At 40.7% G+C, this 18,027-nt stretch overlaps 1 protein-coding gene across 2 annotated transcripts in view; it reads left to right on the top strand.

The window, feature by feature from the left end:
• PPARGC1A (PPARG coactivator 1 alpha) overlaps window positions 1–18,027 on the top strand; it is a 599,446-nt gene that overhangs the window by 105,672 nt on the left and 475,747 nt on the right. The gene's annotated exons all lie outside the window — the stretch shown is intronic.

Here is an 18,027-nt window from a genome sequence, read left to right as displayed (position 1 = left end):
TACAATTAGTCTTGCCTCAGCGTGATTTGTAGCATACCAAAAAGCCCTGGGTTTCTAAATATAGAAATCAAAATACCTCAAATCCTTGGCCAGGCAAATCGGAAAACCTTATACTAGAGGAGGACATGCTCGCTGTACTCTCTAACACGACTGCATTATCACATCGTAAGGAACACTGTCTATTCGGTTACTAAGCGTCTTAGAAAGGGAAGTGTCTGATTTGTTACTAACTAGCCCTCCATCCATGCACGCCCCATGAACACCTAGTATAGCACAGAAAAGAATTTCTTGGAAAATCAAATTTGGTAATTAAAACAAAAACAATCCTACAACTCATGGATGGTAATACTTGGATGGTGAGTACTTTGCCAAGCTGCTGGCTAAAAATATTTCATGCAAATAGAAAAATGACCAAGCACGTGCTGAATGAGATTCCTGGAAATCTACCTTACTTATTTTCTAGCGCGTCGAGTCCTGTGATAGAGGAGTGTTAAGGGCTTGACTTTGCTAAGCACTTCTTAGGCATCGTGTCTTTTTAATCCTCACAAGATCTCTGACAATATTTTTTCAATAATTGAAAAAATGGGCCACAGAGAGGTTAGTTGACCTTCCGAAGGCTGTACTGAGTTGGTTAATTGCCAAGCTGGAATTAGAGCAGAGTGTATTTTTTTGGGCTTCAGTCTTCTCATAGATGAAACTGGGGTAATAGTGTTTATCTCACAGGGCTGTCGGGGGGGGGGGGTGAATCAAAGGGGTTAATGTATAAGAAGGTGGAATTTTGGTTCTTGAAGTAAGGTCCTGGGACCAGCAGCATCAGCAACCTGGACCTCCTCCTGAACCTCTTGAATCACAAACTTTGGGTGTGAAGTACAGCAATCTGTGTTTTAATAGACCCTCCATGTGATTCTGATGCCCCCAAATCTGAGGACCACTAGATCAGTTTCTTTTGCACTGACTTCTCTCCCAGGGACTATTTTGTAGGCCCAGTGGTCATTGGCTCAAGAGTTTCAACTCTGGTTTTGCTCTTCTAATTTATCCTCTGCCTCTGTTAAGATAGGGAAGCTCCCTATGCCACAGGAGTCTTTGTTTAAAAATGGGGAGAACACTCAAAATATCAGTGAAGAATCATGGAACGATTATGAAAAACTTTGCAGATTGAACATTTGGAACAAATATACAATCGTCATTTGTGAATGCATCACAAAACTTAGAGATAGTAAAATATATTAAATTGATTTTTAATGTTTCAAATGTCTTTTAAGTCTTTGAAATGTCAAAAAGATGGGAAGATAGAAAATATCATCAGCTCACATTCCTACTACGCTTTAACTCTTCATCGTATTTGCTCATCTATTATTTTATTTTAGACATTTTGAATATTTTTGGTTGGTAGATAGACAAGAGAGTTTCTTCATCTGCGAACAAATGAGGAAACTGAGGCTCCGTGAAAATGAGCAAATCTACGAAGTTTATACTTCAGAAAATTAATGTAAGGAAGTGTCACATCTAATAACTCCCTCCCCCTACCCCCCTTATGACCTTTTCTCTGATGACTTCTCTGCTCGCACATCATGTATTTGGGGAGCATAGATGTTCATTTCTAGTTCAGTTTTGCTTTGTGTGAATTAGTGTAAATGGTATTACAACTCTTTGGCTACCTTTTTTGTGTGTGTTTCACTTACACAGAATAAAAGATGTGCTCTGAGTTCTTGCACATATTGAAATGCTAGGCGGTAAGTGATAAGACACAAGGCAAAGATGATTCATTCATTCATTCATTCAACAGAGGGTTTACTTTGTTCCAGATACTGGGCCGAATCTCCGTGTTTACAGTAGTGAGCAAAACCGACTTCTGATGGATTTAATATTGCCATTTCATCATCTCCAGCTATGTGGCCTGTATTAAAGCGCTGTGAAGTCAGCCTTCTCAGCCTCCCTCTGTCCTTGGGATTGTCCAAAAGACACATCTTAGGCCCAGCGTTAAAACCACTGACCTCCAGAGAACCTCAGTCATAAAGAATGGTCAGTGGTGGTTTAGACAACAAACTAACACGTGGCTACTGACCCGCCTTGAGAACTGGCTAACCATGGAGTTTACCTGAGGGCCAAGTAAAGGCGTTGTTTTCTGAGAAATGGAAGGCTGTACATTATAGTAGAGATGCAACTGAGATGTTGGGGGAAAACACTTTATATATATTAGGAAGCCTGGTCTGTGGATATTCCTGTGAAATGAAGAGTCAACAAATAAATATTCATTGATTTAGTCAACAAATGTTTTTTTCAAGAAGCCAGAAACTGTCCTGGGGGCTGGGACTATAGCAATGAGCAAGACGGGTAAATTCACCATCCTTACGGGACTTGTTTCCAAGATAAAGACATTAAGAAATAAATAACAAAATAATATAATGCAGGGTGAGGAGATGGAAAATGACTGCCTGGCGTGGGGAGGGGTGGCTCGTTTAAATACAGCTGTCAGGGGAAGCCTCTCGGAGGAGAGGAGATGTGAGCTGAGATGGGAATGCTGTAAAGGAGGAGCTCAGGCTGATAGCTGAGAAAGAACATTCCAGAAGAAGGGAACTATGGATGTAGGGGCTCCGTGAAGGAAACGGGCTTGGCCAGTGTGGCTGGAGAATGTATTTACCGAATGCACAGCACTGGGATAGGCGAGGTTCTGTTGAGAGGCAGGTAAAACAAAAGAAAAGATTCGATCACAACCTTCAGGAAGGATGTCTGTCGCGTGAAGAGTCATAGCAGAACGACTGAAGGCGAGATCACGTGCCTGTCTTTAAATGTGTTAAGGACTTTGGAGGAAGGGGACATCAGTGGAGAATTCAGAGAGGGGATCATGGCAGAGGTAGAGAGTTAGATGGGCGGGCAAAAGAAGTGGGAAGGGGACCCATCTCGAGGGGTAGCAGCTGGAGAGACTATGTCTAGGAGTCCAGTGGAGGGGGTCCCTCCGTGGAGTGATGAGAGCCAGGCTGCCTGGGTTGGACTCCCAGCTTCGCCCCTTACCATCTTGTGCAGTTGGGCTTTCTGTGTCTCAGTTTCTGCATTTGTAAAGTAAGGGTGATAATAGTGCCGATGTGTTCCGGTTATTGCTGCATAGCAATCCTCCCCCAGACTTAGTCACCTAGAACATCATTTTTTTTTTTTATTCTTAGAATTTTGTGGGTTAATTGGGATGAACTGAGTGATCTCACATAGAGATTCTCATGTAGTCACAGTCAGATGTTGGCTGGGGCAGGAGTCAACCGAAGGCTCCGCTGGGCCGAATGTGCAAAATGGCATCTTCACTTACATTTCTGGTGTCTGGGCTGGATGGATGTAGCATCTTGGGGCTGGCCGGGCCATCTCTCCTGGGGTCCTCTTCCAGTGACTAGTTTGGGTTTCTTCCTTGCATGGTAGTTCTCAGGGGAGCCAGACTTCTCACATGACAGCCGACTTCCCCCAGAAAATGGAAACATACATGCCGTCACGTGCGGTGTACTCTATCCTTCAAAACGGTCAAAGGCGGCTCAGATTTAAGGGGAGAGGGCAAAGCCCCTCCTCTCAGTGGGAGGAATGTCAAAGAATTTGCACATCTGTACCCATGTTTTATCTGCTACACCGTTTTATGGATCGTGGTGAGGATTGGGAAAGTTAGTAGAGGACACTTGGCAATGCGCATGAAACAGAACACATTCAATGATGTTAACTATGATGAAGATGATGATAAGGAAAGGCCTTAAAATCCAGACAGGAGATTTGATAGGGCAGCCCTGATGGGATGGCAAGGTCATCTGAAATCCTCGTGTTGGGATGGCGGGAGAGGAAGCGTTGGAGAGAAAACTCGTTCCTTAGTTTGTGCACATTTAAAATGAATTTTTTTGTTCTGCTGGGTTTGCTTTGTGAGGTTTGCTCATAGGCAGTCAATATCTCTTGCAAATGTACTTCATTCATTCATTCATTCATTCACTCATTCAGACCCCAGTGCTCAGTGTTGGCGCTGAGTGCTAGGCGAATAGGACAGACACAGTCCTGTCAGTGGGGGAGCAAAATTTAAAACCAGTAGTCACCAATAATTAATTGTTATTGTGCTAAGGACTGTGAAGAATGAATATACAGGGCCCTCAGGAGATCATAATGGTAGCCAAGTCTCCGTAGATAACATTCAACCTGGAACAAAGAGAATAAGGAAGACTTGCCAGGTAGAGAGCCCCAGGAGGAGGGCCCAGCACGAGCAAGGGCTGGAGGTGGAGAGGAGCCCTGGGCACTCAGAAGCCTGAGTGGTGGCTGTCGTGGTTGAGTTGAGCGCTGTAGGCTGCGGGGCCAGTGGCAGAGCTGGAGCTGGTGAGGCAGGTCGCACCCCCATCACGCAGGGCCTCGAAGCCTAGTGAAGGATTGCAGATTTTATCCTGAGGGTAATGGGGTTCATGGGAATGGTGCTGTTTGAAGACTTTCCAAAATTGCTAAGTCTTTTTGTCTGGAGAAAAAGAAAAAAAAAAAATATATATATCTTAAAGAAATGGGAGATGGTGCGGAGGGATGAACTGGGCTAGTTTCACTTGAACAAATAAATCACCGGTTGCCATTTATCCCCAATCAGCAATAATCTCAGCATTCTCACCTGGGTCAGTCTGGACAAAAGCTGCCCACTCTGCTCCGTTCCACATTTGTCAGCCTGTAATAGCATCCTTATCTTAGGGAATCTCTAGTTTGCTCCCTAACGTAAACTATGTGCTGGGCAGCCAGGGTCAGCTGTGCCTGCTAAGCTCACAGGCCGACCCAGGTGCCCTCTCTGAACTGCAGAAGGTTCAGCGGAATTGAAGTGGGCAGTTTGAGGTGGTGGTGTTTACCGATGCACGTTCGGTGCCTAGGAAATCCACCTGCACTAACCAGTTCACGTGCTGAACGGCCAAGTACTGCATGTGGCCAAAAAGGACGTTACTCCCTCACTGGCCTCAAAGAATCAGATCATTTAAAATACCTCCACTCATTCAGGGAGTGGGATTTCTCATAGACTGGGATGGGTGGTTTGGAAAAAACCCATCAAATTACAAAACCAAACACAACCACACACACACACACAAATACACATGGCCTTCACTTTTTTTGGTGCCAATATTGAAATAAAAATAGCTCTCCTTGGAAGGGAGCTGATTTTAGTAGGTAAACTCCTGTAACTATCTGCTAGATAGGCTGCCTGGGCTTAAATGCTTTAAATGTTTTGAATGAGCAGTTTAGGCTGAAGAAAAGCATCCTTGCCCAAAGGGGTTAAAAATGTGGAACATGTTTCCCGGTGCCTCTTTTCTTTTGTTAATGGGAACTGACATTCCCTACAATCAAATGGGACTGAGTCTAATCATATTCTCCCTGACAGAAGAAATTAAGGTCTGTGGTAGAAGACATTATAATCCTGACAGAAGTTTCATGTTCTCCAAAAGCCCAAATTACTCTGTTTACTAAAATCACATGTTGGCGGATCTTTGTTTCAATGCTCTGATTTGGGGGCCCGCTAATTTCCATTTTGTGGGGAGGAGGCGGCCTTCAGCATTGTCAACAGCCTTCCATCATTTCTCTTCAGATGTGCTTGAGCAGATAAGTGGCTCCAGCCTACAGTCCTTTGACCAGAAAAATCTCCCCCATGCTGTCTGACTTCAGGGTTTGGGCTGGCCAAAGGCAGCAGTGAGAACTGACTCATTTTGTTTTTCTCTAAGGCCCAGCATGGTTTCTTCCTTCTCAAATGATCTGTTTGGAATCTACCAGCAGTTGAGCTGTAAATTTATTCAGCAGAGTACCTGAGGTCCAATGCCGAACTCGAAAAAAAAAAAAAATCTATCTATCTATCTATCTATCATCTACCTATCTCTGATGATGGATAATATGATAGTACCTGCTGTTTTTCAGTTATCACATCCAAAGAAGAAATAGACGTTTTAATGACATTATTTGGTTACACATGTATGAGGGGGATACTCAAAATACTGCACGCGACCAATCTAAGTGCCTGTGTAAACAACAGGTATAGCTATAGCCAAGGTGGACTGGGATGTATTTAACAACGGACTCTCCCAAAACACCCCTTAGGCCTTGACTCATAGTGTGTGCTGATTTCTGTGGTGTAAGTATTCCCACCACAGTCAATTTCAAGCCACCAAGATGATTTTAATTGGCTTGCAAAATTTCTGCTAACTTAACAATCAGCTTTTGCAAAGCCAGGATAAGCCAATTCCGGCGCACCACTGTCTGAGCAGGTACATGCCAGTTTAATACCCCTGCATGCACATATACATGGATATACATGCATCCAAGAGATACTCTCGCCCTCCAAAAAACGTGAAGTGAAAAATGACATATAGGAACAAGTCAGCTGGGAAGCAAGTGTCTGAAGTGTTAGCAGACGAGCCATCACGGTTGTCAAGAGAAAAGATAGTTTGATTATTTTCTGCTTCTCCATTATGGGGAATCTACAACTCAAGCTTCGTCTTCAAAATGCACTTCTCACCCCCAAATTTTTAAATACCTTTCTTCAGAGAGGAGAAAATAATTTTGTACCCTGTCCACCAGCGAAGCTAGCTCAAAAGTTACCAATTTAAAGAACCATTTTCAGGTTCGGTATGTGGAAAATAAGCAGAGACTGTAATCAGGAATTCTGCTTAAGAGCAAATGGATTCGAGCTGATTTTAACTTGGTGGGTAACAAATTCTACAACATTATAGCGGGAATAATTCCTTGCAGGGCTTCTTGGGGCAGCTATGTTCTAAAAATGGTTGGTGCTTCTATTAGGTCAGTGTTCTCCATTAAACCGTGATCTGTTTTAGAAGGAAAAACAATCCCGTGCAGCCGGTGAGATTTTTGATTTGAGCTCTTTGGTCAGAGGCTGATTATTTCTTTTATGGACAAGTCCGGAGTTGCTCCTTAGAAGCGCAGTCCTTACGAAGAATTCTAATAGGCATCCTGCTGGGTGTTGTCTGTTCTTAAGTCTCTTTTCATTTGAATTGGAGAGAAATAGCAGTCAGTTGAAATACTGGTCTCTTTGGCAGTGGCCTTTGCAGAACTAAACAATACAAACCGATGTCCATCATCACACATTATGACTAAATCATTTCAGTCAAGTTGCATGGAGCAGAAAGATGGTGATGTTTGTATTATACAGCCTCTGACAAATATTTCCCCATCCATCCATAAACATGTCTATTGGTGCCTCTCTGGCTTCTGGAGAAGTGGTTCCAGCAGGCTATTGCTGTGAAGAAATTAAAGTCAGAGAAATACTTGTATTGTTCTTTTTGTCTTGATTTCTTTACATACCAAGATTACTTTCTGATTCCCACTTGGGAGAAAATAATACAGTAGCTCCTAGTGGAAAACCTGTCTTCAGTTATATTTAGCAGGGAAATGAGTCAAACTGTTGAGGGACTGCCAGCTTCATCATTATAGGATTATGCATTTTAATGGAACACAAGTTTGAAGGCCTTTGGGTTTGAGAGTTGCGTCACACACGTTTTATTTTTCCAAGCATTCGGAGGCCTGGAATCTACCTGGCTTTTAAAAGCCAGGTGTTGGGTGACCTCTGTTTCTTTTTTGCTTCATTTTAATCACTTGATCCTTCTTACACAGTATCGTTTAGGATGAGGGAATCAACACCAACAAATTTAATTCGAAGGGCACCTCTATTTTGGAAGCTTGATATGATGACTTAGCAGAGAAATGAATTTCCTCTTCTTCAGAGCTCACATAGATGATTCAGGTTTGCACAAAGAGGAGTGAGCCCTACGTCTGGCAACTCTCTGTTAGTACAGCTGGACTAGGTGAGAGAAATGGGGGCCTGGATATCTTTCTGGTCTTGTAAGGCTAATTTCTGGGAACTGTTGCAGTAATGCTGTGATTTCAGAGGACTCTGAGGGCTGGCTTTCTGGGAGTCATTTCTTGGCTACCGATCAAGTTTGCACAAGTGCAATTTTTGTCAAATTAACAAACAGGCCTTCAGAAGTTTATGACCTAGCTTCTATAGTTTCTATGTGTGTTTCTCTTGGCTGAAATCTGTGCATCTGGACAGTCCCCAGGACTGCTGAGAGGCATTCTTACATAAAGCCTTTGCATATATTCCCAGGAGCTCCTCTGAGCTTTTTGCAAGGGAGATACCTGTTTACTGGCTTGGTCATCAAAACCCATGTCTCTGTTTTTATATAAGAATGTCCATTGTTTTCAAAGAACGTTCATTACCTGGCAACACATTTTCAAGTTCCTAATGCTTAAATATATTTGAGAAATGTCAAAAAGAGTGAAAACCAAGTCTTTATTTTAAATGTATTGTCTTATGGAGAAAAGAAAGGGAGAAAGAGAAGGAGTGTATCTATCATGACTAATCTTGAATGCTAAGGTTGTTTACTTACCTTTGGACTTCGCCAAGAAAATATAAATCTAGTGGAATAGAACCTATGAAGCATATTACTAACTGCATATTTATTTTCTGTGAAGAAACTATATTATTTATTCTAGAATAAAAAAAATGTGGAACATTTTCTTCCTTTTTTCCTTCTTCCGATGTGACACAGAAGATAGAAGATAATTTTAGGAAACATTGCTGAAACCTGCAGGGAACAAAATGCTTCGAGGAGGTGTAACAGAGGTTGTGGCCATGCTCCACAGCAAATGAAACTTTCCCTAAAGAAATCCACTATTTAGAAATTTACGTTAACCAAATAAATACAAAGAAATCTGCCCTAGTGTTTCTGTAAACGGTGCTTTCTGGTGATGCTCTCACGATCCAGTGTTAGTTTTTCCAGCTGTCTTAACGTAGGCCTTGTCTTAGAATAATGCGACACATGCCTATGTCCAGAATGACTCTCAGAAAGCAATCGTCTCTTTTTGATGAGTTGCTTTTTTGAGAGAAAACAGGAAGTAACCAAAAAAAAAAAAAAAAAAAAAAAAAGGGAGAGATTACTATGCAGAGATATCCCTGTGGATAGAAAGAGGTACTTTAGAGAAAAGTAACATATCCTTACAGTGCATTCAACTCATTCTATGACAATTTAATGGCAGGAAAACTCTTCTTCTCGACCCCAGATGTCTGCCTTGAGTTATGAGTATCAATAACATTAGCTATAACGGCAGATAGAACTGCTACTTGTATGAACATATAATTCCATTAAAAATAAAGCTCACTAAGCTACTCAGGACAAGAATATCTGCAGCAGTGAATCCCATAAGCTAATTATGTTACGTTAAAAGCACTTCCTCGAACCATTTATTTTTTTTCCCCTCTCTTTAATTTCATGGAGTGTTTCCTTGGTCTTGTGTTGTGGCACAAGGTTTAACTAAGAGTATCCATCTGCATAATTATGAACCCTCATTTATTAATTACTTCATTTGTACTTTTTATTTTTCTTAGTTCTGTTTTCACACTGAAGTAACTCTCTCCTTAGGATAAACTAGGTCTTTTCTCAAATGAATGACTTCATTTCTGATCTCTTTACTTCTCCGCTCCTGATTGATTTTTTTTTTTAAATGTGGAATGATAACCTCCCTGTTTTCATCCATGGAAATAGTCACCATGGAAGGTGATGCTTATATACTACTTTGCCTGGGAAGCTCTTCAAGCTCAATTGGATGGGTTATTAATGTGGCTCAGCCAATGCGTATATGTCTTTTGTGTTTGTGACTCCACTGACTAGATTGCAGATGCTCCAGAGAAAGGATTCAGGGGCTTCCCAAATGATACACCCTTGGCTTAATCAGTATTTGTTGTTTGATTCAATAAAGATTATTCTGATGATACCAGAGACAAAGGTAGGACAAAATTAGGACTATGATTTAGGCCATAGTATAATGATACACTTCTGTATATTTTCCGGTACTTCAAAAAATTGCTGTATAGGGTTTATTGGCACTTTTGATGATGCCAGACTACGAATAGGTGTTCTCATGAACCTGTCCATCGGGATGCTTACAGCTCTCTCTGAAAAAATGATCACTTATTCTGAACCAATCAAGACACACAAACAGAGCAGGCCTAAAGGGCTTCCTTTTGCCTTTTCTGATGCCCCTTTTCATCATGGATCGCTGAATTTTGTTAATTCTTTTTATTTCTCTGGTTTACCTTAACTTTCAGTTCAAGAGTTTTAGCTGTTATCACAGAAGCTCCAAGAGTCTTTAGAGCATATCTTGTGTAATCCCATCATTTCACAGATAAAGAAAGTGAGGTGCAGAGATACGTACTAACATGTCCAGGCTCGGCCAGGCTCCCTGATACGACACCAGCCCGATGCTTTCTCCAGTCTACCAGGCAGTCTCTTGTCATTAGCTACCTGCATTTTTCTGTTTACTGTACTTTATTTGACAAATCATTAAAAATAGATAGCACAACATTGGCCTCAGGACTAATCTTTGAGCGGCCCCATTATTTTTAGCTTCCCATGTGGAGAATTGCTTATTTTTCGTGTGCTTTGTTTCCTCCTTCCTTAAGAAGCCTTTAATCACGACAGAACTTGACCTTTCACCCTGTAGTTACTTTCTTGCCTGTCTGGCCTTAATAGCCTCCTAGGAGAGACCTTCTCAACAGCCTTTAGAAAGTCTAAATAAATTATGCTCGCAGATTCCTTTTTATCTGCTGTTTTTAGCACACAATTTTCCCAAACAAAAAACCAGGCCAGGGTGCACGTTCGTCTTTGTGGGTGCTTTGAAATGCCTTTTTGTGGAAATTTTTCTGTTCTTGTGCTTGGGTTAAAATGGATGTTTGTCTGTGTCTGGGGCGGTGGAGTGGGGTGGCCAGCTCTGAAGTGAAAAATGCACTGAAACAAAATGCTACGTGGTCCCCTAACTGCACACTTTTTCGGGACAGCCCTTTTGCTGTTTGTTTCTCCTCTCCTTTCTTAAGTCCTCTTAGATCTGGACTCCTTGAAGTCAGCGCTGCTATGAAGGCTGTGCAGACATTTATTCTTTCATCCTTTTCCTTCCTACAGTCCCCGAAGCGAGCAGAAACTCACCTGCCTTGGGGTTCTCTGGTTCCTTCTATCATGAAGCCGCAGTGCTTTTGACATTCTTTTATTGGTCTGTTGGTTTCACACCAGCAGACTGGCCGTATGTGCCTGCTGGTGCCAGAGCCCAGCACGGTGGCTGCCGCACAGCAAGGACTCAGCCGGTACCTGCTCAACGAATGACTCCTGTATCCCCCGTGCCTAGCATAGAGTTCGAATGAATACAGTCGGAATTCAGTAAGTGTTGCTTAATCGATGCATGAACGAAACAAGGAATGAACAGAGTCGAGTAATCATGGTTACAGGTGACATGCTCCCCAACTAGCTGAGCGAGCACGGGGAAGCTACTTACCTAACCTTTTCGGGCCTCATTTTCCTCATCTGCATAATTAGAACCGTCCTTAGTTACAGTTCGGTATCTTTATTTTTATTTTTACTTGTGAATCAAAATGAAGTAATTTTCTTCTTTCCTCATGTGCACACACAGCAGAAATGAACGTGGGCTCTGCTGGAGGCGGTGGAACCAATAGGGATGACTGTAGTTACAGCTGTACAGAATTAGCTCAAGACAAGGTGGCTTAATGAATGCCCGCTTTTTCAGATGACTAATAAAAATTAATTTCTATTTTCAGAGTTTTTACCATATGCCAGCCAAGTTACACACGTGATCTCATTTAATTCTCAAAACCAGTCGTTAAAGGTAGGCGTTATTATTCCCATTTCACAGACGATAACAGAAGCTGAGGAGAGTTGAAGGTGATGTAGCATGAGTAAATGGGGGGGCCGAGCGTGGACTTGGGCTTCTGCCACCGCCCCGTGGGACTGTACGACCAGCTCTTCCAGAACTGAAAAACACTCTTCGATTAGTATTTGAGGAACAAGTTCTTCTGCAGCTAAGGCCACTCAGCTGTATAATCATGTCTCTTTATTTTTGCTTCATGAGAGTGATAGGACTGCAGGTATTGAATTAGAACTCATTAAAATTACCACAGAAAGTAACTCAGCAACTTCAGAGATGTGGTTGGTTCATTTGGCCCAGGGGTCTGTCTCCCCTTTTGCACGGGTTGGCTGTTTCTCCCCATCCAAGACAGAACCCGTTGTTGCAGACACATTCAAATGTGGCATCACTTTGGCTGGCTCCTTGTATCTGGATGAACTGTGATATTCCAGTTAGAACAAGACAGGTGAGAGCATTACTGACCCTGAAAATCATTTTGGAATCCACCAGAAGAGACAAATTGAGCAGAACCCCTAGCCCGCAGAGGTGAGGATGCAGAAGATGCTTTTTTGGCTTGGCCTCTGTCGGTATTGGGTGCATGCTGGTTCGTGGCTCTCCACGTTGGCCAGAATCCTTGGACATTAAGTGTCCTTTCTGAAGAGTGGGTACAGAATGGAACATTTAAGTCTGTCCCACGTGGTCCGGTTTGGTTTGGCCTTGAATGCTCAGGAAGGCCCTGACGGACTAACATATAAATGATGAACTTCGAGGAAGGGTTTCTAAATTGTGACACTATTGACATTTTGGGCTGGGTAATTTCTTTGGGGCTTGTCCTGTGCATTGTAGGCTGTTTACCAGAATCTCTGGCCTCCACCCACTCAATGCCAGTAGCCTTGCCCTAGTTGTGACAGCTGATAAGTCTCGGACATTGCTAAATGTCCCCTGGGAGAGCAGTGAAATCGGCCCTGGTGGGGAGCCACTGCTACAAGGTCATTAGGATGTGAAGTCTTGGCTTGGGCAGAGCTAGTCAGTGGAGACTTAGTTAATTCACTGACATATCTCATCCCCAGTGCACTTTCGAACGTTCAGCAGCTGATGCAGTCTGTTCCTCTTGGTTGGAATTCTGTAAGATGTTTGGAACCTAATACCGTAAGACGCCGTGCATTGTCAGTATTGGTATATCAAAGAAGGCCGTTTTCTTCAAGTGGCCAAGATAGGGATAGTGGATACAGCACCTCCCTTATCCGCGGGTTCACTTTCTGTGGTTTCAGTTACTTGCCATCAAGTGCAGTCTGAAAATCTTAAATGAAAAAATTTCAGAAATAAACAATTCATCAGTTTTAAATCGTATGCCACTCTGAGTAGCATGATACAATCTTATGCCATCCCGCTCTGTCTCTCCTAGGACATAAATCATTTCTTTGTTCAGCATGTTCGCACTATACATACGATAAAATATTTTGGGGGAGTGAGGGAGAGAGACCACATTCACATATTCACATAACTTTTATTACAGTATATGGTTATAATTGACTTATTAGTTATTTTTGTTAATCTCTTACTGTGCCTAATGTAGAAATTAAACTTACAAACATATATATAGGAAAAAAACATAGCATATATAGGGTTCAGTGCTATCCATGGTTTCAGGGATCCACTAGGGGTCATGGATGGGGGGGCTACTGTATGTGGTTTATAGTTCTCTTCCCTCCCCACCTCCCCCCATTCCACTCTCGTGCTCATGGCAGACATCGCAAATCCATCATGACACTCTTTCTACTAACCTTAGTGGCTTCGGTACCCTTTCAACTTAGGTACCAGGAACCTATCATTGTTCAGAATTAGCAGGCGAGAAGTAACCTGTTTGCCATCTCTGGGCTTGACCCTTTGAAATAAATTCAAAAGGAACTGCCAAATATTAAGATAATGGTGGGAAGAGAGTCTTCTTGACATGAGAAGATTCGGACCCTTGATTTCTGGTTTGTTTTCTTCTCTTTCCTTGACATCTGAGGCCTCAGTTGTTCGTTTTATAAAATAGAGTCAGACTTTCCTGGCAGAAAAAGGAATGTTGTAAGAGCTGTTAATTATTTTTTTATGGATTCTTAGATGGTGAAATGCAGGGAGCCTTGGGCCTTCGGGATGGAAGAGACACTGTCTATATTATCATCATCTAAGGTAGCAGAAGAAACAATTTCTGCCAGCACTCTGGACTTCCAAGGCAAAATTTGAGTTTGGGCTAATAATCGTTCTTGGTGCATTCAATAGTAATCAATTTAATAAAGTTAAACTTTGTACAGAGGTGATGGACACATTTTTGTTTTCTTGAAAATTAAAAACAAATAAGAAAATAAAGTACTCTAACAGAAACTCTATTACCACTACACAGAACTGATAATTGCTAATATTTTGTCATATTTACCTCAAATCTTTTTTTAATTAAAGAGGTAGATCTTCACAGATAAAGTGAAATATTCAATCCATCTCTAGTCCCATGCCCTGCTCAATCTTTCCAGAAGCATCCTGTATTATAGATTTGTTGTGTATCTTACTAGTATATTTTTTACTCTTTCATTTATATATATGAATCCATTCTAATAGAATGTGTTCTATTAAGTATTATTTAAAAATTTGTATGTAATTCTGTCAATGCTATCTATATCCTTCTGTTGACTTGCTTTTTTTTTTTTTTTTTTACTCAGTAGTCAGCAACTTGATGCATAGAGATCTAGTTAATTAGGAGTTGAAAACTTCATTTTGTATTTCATTGTATGAATATCTTTTGTTTGTCCGTATCTATTTATGAGCATTTATGTTTGTACCAATTTTTCACCTCTAAAAATAATCCCGCAAAGGACAATCTTGTAATTTTTCCTAGAATTTCTCTAGCATATGTTCCTAGCAGTAAAATTGGTGGTTGGTTGGGTATACACATTTTGAACTTCACGAGATGTTACAATTATTCTCTAAAGCTGGTGGTACCCATTTATACTCCCTCTAGCAGCATGAGAATTTCTGTTTTCATGTATTCTCAGATGGGATGGATTAAAACTCCCTTTCCTTGTTTGACTTTTGATCAATCAGCCAGTTGGGTTATAATATACTGCTTGGATGTTTGCAGTATGGAGATCATTATACTATAGAAAAGAGTAACTTTTCTGGTCATGAAGGACTGTAATGCCTTCTAACTCACCACAGTATGAAGCCTTTTAAATGGCAAATGATAAGGCTGTAAGAAATCAGAGATTACAGGCGCTCTGCGCTCCTGAATTCTCTGGCGAGTGTTTCCTGCTTTGGCTGGAACATGGCAATAGCTTCCTTTACTGTTTCATTGACTCATGGTTTCCTTTGATGTCTCAATCTGAGCTGGGCCTCTCTTTCGCATAATAAGGTTTTGCCTCTCTTTCCTCTATTGCCTTATTCTCCAGTGTGGAAACTGATGCAAATGCATTATTTAGTTTCCCGGCAATCTCCTTATCCTTTTGAATATCTCCTTTGTGCATGGCGTGTCTAGCCGATTCACTGATCCCTTTGCAGCGGTCTTATTTCTGATGTACTTAAAGAATTTAATATTATTTGTTGTGTTATCATTGGCTGTTTGTTTTCAAACATCATATTTAATCCTCTCTAATCTTCACTTTACATCTCACCTGCTAAAGTTTATTCTTCTATAAGCCTCACAGTGGAATGGATTTCAATTTTTTGAAAGATATTTTTTTCTTTGGTCTCAATAAACTTCTGAAATGTGCTGGTTTTTTTTTTTTTTTTTTTGCCACTGTTTTAATTTTTTGTTCTGATGTGACATCTGTTCTGATTTTGGATTAAAATTAGAATTTCTCTTTTTCAGGGGACTTTTCATGATAGGATTCCTGGAAGAATGTTCTGCATAGTTTTATTTTGGGATAAAAGAGTAAATGAACTAACAAAGTTATAGGAAACTAAATTTTCATGTGTTTTAACAAATCACTGCACTTCATACTACTGGTTAGGTTCTAGTAACAAAGTAGACAGAGGTATTGACAGTAGGTCAATGAATTGCAATTCTATTTTTTTTTTTTTTTTTAGTAGGTGAAAGCCTGCGGTGCTCAACTCCCTCCCCTTTTCGTGGTTGGATTTGTGGAGAAAAGCAAAGCTTCAAAGCCAATTTTTTGATGCATGAGAAGAATATTAAAGAACCTTTTTGTTGATTCTTTCTTCAGCGGAAGCTCCTGAATATTGCTGTACTCTAGGGCATAGTCCTTGGACCCTTCCTCTTCTTTGTCCACCTAGATGATCTTATCTAACATTTCTAATTATACGTATCTTAGACCTTTTGGTATTGTCCTGCAGGTCTTTGAGGTTATGTTCATTTTTTCTTTCCAATCTTTTTTTTATCTGTTCTTCAGATCGTATATTATCTATTGATTTCTATCAAGCTCATTGAATCATTCCTGGTAAGCCCATCCAGTGATTTTTTTAGAAAGAATTTCAGACATTATATTTTTAGTTCTAGAAATTACACTTTTTTTTGTAGTATTTATTTTCCTTCATAAAGTATCCTATTTTCTAATTCATTGCAAGCATGTTTTCTTTTACCTTGTCGAATAAACTTCTAATAGTTGCTCTAAATCACAACCTGTTAATTCTAACATCTGGATCATCTTGTGGTTGATCTCTATCAGTTGTCTTTAATTTAATACTGGGTTACACTAGCCTAGTCTTTTTTACGTTGAGTAATTTTAGATTGTATCCCAGACATTGCACATTTTATGTCATGAAGAGTCTGGATTCTGTTGTTGTCCTCAAGGAGTATTGGTGTTTTTGTTTTAGTAGGTAGTTAACTTGGTTGTACTCAGATAGAAACTCTATTTCTCAGGTGCTGGCAGCCGAAATCTCAGTTCAGGTATTTTATCTTTAGCCGAGCAGCTTTCAGTTGGCCCCATGCAGTTGTGGTTCGGGGTCACAGATACTTGCTGTCCTCTAATTTTTCAGGCCCCAAACACATTTTTTTTCCCCTTAAATAAGCTAAAAACCATATAAATGGAAAACTCACCTATGATACCTTTTCCCAAGTATTAATTTCTCTCTAAAATCTGCCACTTTTATTTACTTTTTGGAGCCTTCACATAGTGGCTTGGTATTTTGTCCAGAGTTCATAGTTGTTGTCTATGGATGGTCAATATGGAGGAGCATTTTCAGTCATACTGAAATGGATCTCCCCAACTCCATGTTTTTAATACCATCTCCATGCTTATGGATGCCACATTTTCAGCTCTAGCCCTGAATACTCTCTTGAGCTCCATGAGTATATAGCCAGTGACCTACTTATTATCTCCATTTGGATATCAAAAGACATCTCACACACAGTACACTTAAAATGGATTTTTTGGGTTCTCTAGGCGAAATATCCCTCCCTCATTTTCAACAAATGGAATACCATCCTTCTTGACATGCTTTTCCTCACTCCTCCTCCTCATTCAATCCATCAAAAAATCCTATTGACTTTACATGTTGACTTTATCCACTTCTTTCCATCTTTAATATTACCACCTTCACCGCCATTATCTCTTTCCTTGACTAATGCAATTGCCTCTCAATATTGGTCATCATTGCCTCTATTTCACATCTCCTACAAACTAGTCATAATACACCAGCCAGAGTATTCTTCAAATACAACTCAGATTATGTGACTGGCCAGAAACTCTTCAGTGATTTATGTTTTTTGCTCTTACAATAAAATTCATATTTTTTTTCCAGAACCATTGTCCACATGGCCGTGCGTGATCTGGTGCCTGTTCACCTCTCCAACCTCATCTTGGCCTCTCTCTCCATTGGGTTCCAGCCACACTGTCCCCTTTTCTGTTTCTTGACAAGGTCCCAATCTTTCTTGTTTCTGGAATGCTCTCCCTGCCTCTTTTGCATTACTGGCTTCTTTTTTTTCTCTTGCTAAAATTTAAATATTACCTCCCTAAAGTGACCTTTCCTAACCAATCTGTAGAGTTACTTTCTATCTCACGACCTTGTTTATTTCCCTCATGGTGTGAATCACATCTGTAATTACTTTGCTTATTTATTGGTTTGTAATTTTTTTTCTCCACACTGAAGTGTGAGCACCATGAAAACAAAATCCTTTTCTATCTTGATTACCGTTCTTCCTCAGTGCTTGGCACAGGATCTGGTATGTAGAAGGTACTCAACAATATTTGTTGAATAAATGAATGAAACCAGGAGTACTGAGCTTTTCTCTGTGTTTAATATACTACTAACTCCTTAACTTATCTAAGCCTTTCCCTTTTCTGACACCTCATACTCAAAGATTGAAAGAAATCACTGATATGACTGTGATTTTCTCTATTTGCATCAATCCCCTTTGAGATT

The sequence above is a fragment of the Rousettus aegyptiacus genome, unplaced genomic scaffold (assembly GCF_014176215.1).
Source record: "Rousettus aegyptiacus isolate mRouAeg1 unplaced genomic scaffold, mRouAeg1.p scaffold_m13_p_10, whole genome shotgun sequence".
In the NCBI taxonomy this organism is placed as follows: Eukaryota; Metazoa; Chordata; class Mammalia; order Chiroptera; family Pteropodidae; genus Rousettus; species Rousettus aegyptiacus.
The sequence above is the reverse complement of the archived record's forward strand: the minus strand, read 5'-3'. Positions and strand labels throughout refer to the sequence as shown.